The following is a 5814-nucleotide window of genomic DNA, read 5'->3' on the forward strand; positions in this document are numbered from 1 at the left end:
GGACATCTACTAGTCTTTCACAATAGATATGTGAAAGATTTGTAGAAGAATGGCAAATTCGTAGAAACTAACGCCCTCACGGTTTACCTTAGTCTGTGATAGCATTTATGTAAACGTACCCGCGTACTAAATTCAAAATGGGTTAGTGACTTACGTCAGCCTGATCTCGGCATGCTGGAAGCGGATACCGACGACTTCCCCTATCTAAAATGAACAAAGCCATTGTATATTTAACGAAAATGAAATTCAAAGTTTTCTTTAACAACTGCGTGAGAGTATAGTGTAATTTATTATTTTTCATATTATTTTATATTACTTTTATAAAACAAAGTGTTGCATAGAAATGCATTTCTGTGTGTATTCAATTTATTTCCAAATTGCGTTTGAGCGATTTTTATACTTGATTAGTTTACTACATGCAGATTAGCAAATTCGAGTTTGGTAATGAGTTCTTGGATTTCACAATTTCTTGCTAGATTTTTCTTTTTATAAATGTATTTTACAATTTTTAGCAGCAAAATATACGAGTAATAATAGAAAGACTTTATAAATGTATGTTTTTATTATATGCATTTTTCGTTTTTGTAATTTTTATTATTTTTGTTTTTAGTAGATGAAGCTTAAAAATTTATTTTAGTTGAGAGTAGAGTGTTTGTTGTCTTTTTGTTTCGTTTATCTTTAATCTATGAGTATGCTAATGCTGTAGAAATCTATGYAGGTGTGTATGTGTGTGTAGTTCGGTATGAAACGCATAAAAGTATTTTGTTTGTATATATGTATATGTATGTATATGTAAGACTACTTATGATAGGTTTGAAGTATGGTTTTTAGTTTAGTTTCAAAAATCTGCATTATTCAATATATTTTTTTGTTCCTTTTTGGGGAATATTGAATTTTTGTTTTAAATCTCTGTTTAGTTCGTTTCAATAAAAACAACTATCAAACAATTGCGCAAAATCTCTCAAAAACATTTTTGCAAACAACTTTGCAAAATTTTATCTTACATAAATCGTTTAATTCTGTTTTATGTTCATTCGACTGCTTGCCAGTATTTAATAAACTGCTTTTCGGTACATTTTCAATTGTTGAATGCGCTTACTTAACACTCTAGAATTCATCAGATATATGCATGTATACATTCCGTTATTTATGCTAGCATTATTCCTGTCTTCTTTATATATATATATATATTTTTTTTTTTTTTAATTACACATTTATATGTATGCGCGTATATATGTATGTATGTATGTGCTTATGTCTAGTGTTACCAGGTAAACTTTTTTCAATGAAAATTACATATAAATGCCTTAATAACAAATTTGCTCAACTTTTGCTTTARTGCCACATACTTTAAACGCATTCACCTGTAATGATTACTCATAATTACTTACATACATTTCTATTACTTTCGCTCGAATTCGCACGCTCTAGTGTTCGAAATTAACTCATTAATAGTACACAATTCGGACTCATTCACTTAAGTTTACAGTTATTTACGCTACCAACTCGCAGTTAAGTGCAATCTTTTTTATTTTGTTTTTTTTTTTGCAATTACTCAAACATCCCAAATCCTGTAACAAACATCATTCTAACATTTGAACCTAATTATTGGCAATTATCTTTACACTTTTCCAGTGTGTTGASTTCTCAGCAAGTGACTGACATTCAATTGGCTTTTCGTTAACAGCATATTTCGAAGCTTTACACCAACAGCAACTAATGAAGGTATTTTGAAAACAAAATTTTGAAGAAATAAACAAAACGTGAAATTTCATAAGATCCAAATTGCTCTCGCACTCGCCTTTAATAGTACAGGAAGCGGTAGATATGATAGGCAGTATCAGTGACTTAGCTCCTCAATATTTTCTTTATGATATTTCCATGGCAATAACACTGTTTATCCTGAAGAGCGATAGAAATGCGATTTTTTTGCCATTTTTGACACAAATAGAGAAACTCTTTTATATTTTCAGTAATATTTAATAAAAAATGTCTAGCCTCATTCAATGAAACCCACGAAAACAGCATTAGCCTCATTTCTAATTGTTTGGTTGCAAATTTAGGCAGTATTTTTCAAAAAGGGTTGAAAAGACAACACAACTTTGTGACAATTTACRAAGATATTTTTCGTCTGAGATTAAACTTTTTCTTGAACTATCAAGAACTACTTTATCGTAAACAAAACTCCATGAGATACCATCACTTTACCAATTTCCTCCAGGAATGCAATGCCATAAATAGTTTTGTCTCCGATAGAGGGTAGTTTTCGAAGGTTACAAGTTAGTTTCATTAGGTTCGGTTGGGCGTGGTCGTAAATCGTCTACCACACATAAAAAATTTCTAAAACGCCTAGTAAAAAATTCAGTCGTTTCCGTAATGAAAAACGAAAATAATTTTTTTGAGCTTAATATTTGGCTCTCCATTCCTGAATATTGCATGAGGTGCGCGAGGTACACACGAGTTAAAACAGCTTTTTTGATGACATTTGTGAGCAGTATTGCACTTCTTACAAAATCTCTAGGTCGAGATTTAAAAACAAGCAGCAGCAACATAAATATACATCTTTTACGAACATAATCAAGAGAGGTCACGGAAGAAAAGCTATTGGCCATAGCAAAGAAAATAAAACAAAAAACACCCAAAGCGCCTAGATTAAATGGCATACCCAACAGAGCCCTAAAAGAAGCTATATGCTCGAAAGCTCAACTGTTTGCGAAAATATATACATATATAAAGGAAGAGGTMTTTCCCGATTCTTCTCCTACAAAAACCAAAGAAACCTCCTGAAGAACCTTAATCGTAACGACCTTTGTGTATGGTCGACATAATGGGTAAAGTGTACCAAAATATCCAGCAAGCCGGCGGATTATCAAAGAGATTCACTACTGACACACTACGAGAAGTCTTCGATATTGCGAAGCCTCTAAGTGGCAAAAGTTGGAAAGGTCGCACAAAAAAGTACTGCGGGCTGATTACTCAGGATGTCAAGCATGCGTTCCATACAAAAGTCCAGACAAGGGAAAAACTTGAATCACTCATAAACATTATAACGAGTTATTTTAAATATAGATGGATGATTTGTGATGCGGACGATGGAACCWAGAGCTACTCTATCGCGAGTGGAGTACCGAAAGTTTCAGTATTAGACCCACTATTATGGAACCTCATGTATGACATAGCACCCTGAAGACATAAACCAAAAGACRTGAAAGTAAYWTCATATGCGGACGATYTCATGGTGGCAGCAGTGGMTAAACAATTAGTCGACCTAAGAAACAAATGCAATGAGTGCTTAAAYGGMCTACGCCAACGGTTCTCTTCTATGAGCCTCTAACTGGCAGAGCACAAAAAWGAACTTTATGTCAGAATGTCACCCATTGATATCCAATAAGACGAGCGATTACCTGTATATCAGCTACCGGCGCCTAAAACATTATCGGAAAAACAGAGTAGAAAAACAAGTGCAATCTCATCSAAAGAGGACTGGACTCGTAGACTTCTTCCGAACATCTACTTGTGGATAGACTGGCGATATGGGGACCTGGATTTGGATCTTACCTTGACTTATTAGGAATAGGTGCTTTTGAAGCCACCTTTACAGTATCTAAAATGGCATTAGTCTGAACTCTCTGACGTGTACAGAGAAGACTCTGAACATGTGTTAAATATTTCATTTCTCTTGCTGCTCAAATACAAGGGAAAAACTTAAAACCATACTCGGTGGTAGCTTTACGTTCGATAATTTAACGACATTCATGCGCCAAAGATGGACACTAGAAAAAAGAAAAGACGCCRTTTTTTACAGCTTTTCTGCGATACAGGCGAAAAAATGAGCTAAGCGACCGAAAATATGAATCCTTTTTATGGTTCAGATACTGTAGGAGGCAATCATTCGCAATTCTGGGTATGTTGATTATGTTGTTCTGGAAGGTCAATTGTTGAAAATATGGACGTTATAATTCGAAGGCCATGTAAGCAATGTTATAATGCCAAGGAGTTAAGTATTGCACAAAAGCCTTTGGAGTCATTTAAATAAGGCTGCATACAAAAGGAATCGCTGTTGTTTCGTAACAAAAGCAAACGAATTTTGAAGCAGAAGTTCAAACGAAACCAAACTTTAAYTCATGGTCAGAAAGATTTCCCAAAACATTTTGGCCTGCTATTTCTTTAYGATCAAACYCTTAATTCGGACCTGTACTATCAAAAGCTGTACCGCCTGAAGACTTTGATCAATAGATGAGKCATTATGTTCCATCTAGACAACTGCCACATTGCTACTACCTCGAGGTGTTTTTATGCATCCATCTTATAGTTTGAACCTGACAGCAAACGTTTACTATCTCTTCCGGTTTTTGCGAAAAATAGTCTCYCCCTTATGAAATTATCTTTTAAACAACAACAAGTTACCGAACAAAACGATGTAAATCTTATCTAAATCGGATAATTCTAACTGTGCAAAATAAACCCTTCAGCTTAATTCAGAAACAATGGATTTTCTTTTGCTAGACATAATATTCTCTTACATAAAGTTCTCTTTATACTTTCTCTCTATATTAACGATCTGCCTAAAAACAATAAAATTTTTTTATTAAAATCGTACTCAAGACTTTTGAATGCCTTCGAAAATTTACATGCGAAATTAATAACAACGCCTCTTGTTTAGTTCAATACAATATTAGTCTCTACCTGTTTAGGCGAGTCTGTTAGATTTATACCAATAACTTGTTCGTTTCGTCACAATCAAACTTTCCTCGAAACGTAGCAAGCTAACAAATGTCAATGCACTTCTTCGTTTCTTCAAACACACTGCCGAATCACTTTTTGCAAACCTTTAACATTTTTGTTTTCTTTAACTTTTCGTACAAGATTTGTGTGTTGTCTGCCACGCACACCCTCACCTTACATATATACAAATATTAGTTTAACTCGCATACAATACATTCAAAAAATTGCACAAATTTCTTATTCAATTATCATATCATCAAAATAATACATATTTTGTGATAATATTTACTTTTACTCTGATACAATTTATTATTCGCTAGTTAGTAGTAAGTATGCAAGTGTTCAAGTGCAAATTTATGGCTGTGTGTGGATGTAAAATTGAAATGTTTGCATGCACGTGTATGAGTGTTTGTGTGTGTGAACTTGCTTATGCAGCTCGTATGCATATGTTGTTCTTTTTTCTTTAATATTTAATAGTTAATTAATAAATTTCTTTTTTCTTTTTTTTTGTTGCTGTTAGTATTTAATTAATTACTTTTTGTTTAGTATTAATTAATGGAAGACATTCTTTTATACAAGTTTAAGACACAGAAAATGTTTTTGTGTGTGTGTGTGATTTTTTTAACGCCCCAACGCTGCATTGCAATCTTTTTATAGTTTTCGTCTTATGTWTAATTTTCCCCAAACCCCACATTTATTCTGGTTTTTGACTCATATGTATTTGTATTAGTTTTTAAATTTTAATGAAAAAAAATACAACAATGAAGATGTAAAGCAAAAATTCCGCAGTAAACTCACAATAAACCCAATTTGATTATGAAGTAGTCGATATGTTTAATTTTTTATCATTATGCTAAACCATCGTTAGTTCGTTTTTTTGCTGTTTTTTTGATGTTTTTTATAGTGCTAATTTAGTTTAAATTTTGATATTTTTGCCAATTGCAATTATAGTCAAAAGTATATTTTTTAATTTTAAGCAGCTTTTTCGACTTTCTTTGCTGCTGCATTACTAATTTTTTATTGGTTAAGTTGGGTTTCAAATTTTTATTAGGTAAGACTAGTTTTTTTTATTATTATTAATAGTTTTTG

Source organism: Bactrocera latifrons, unplaced genomic scaffold (genome assembly GCF_001853355.1).
Source record: "Bactrocera latifrons isolate USDA-ARS-PBARC rearing strain unplaced genomic scaffold, ASM185335v1 scaffold_183, whole genome shotgun sequence".
In the NCBI taxonomy this organism is placed as follows: Eukaryota; Metazoa; Arthropoda; class Insecta; order Diptera; family Tephritidae; genus Bactrocera; species Bactrocera latifrons.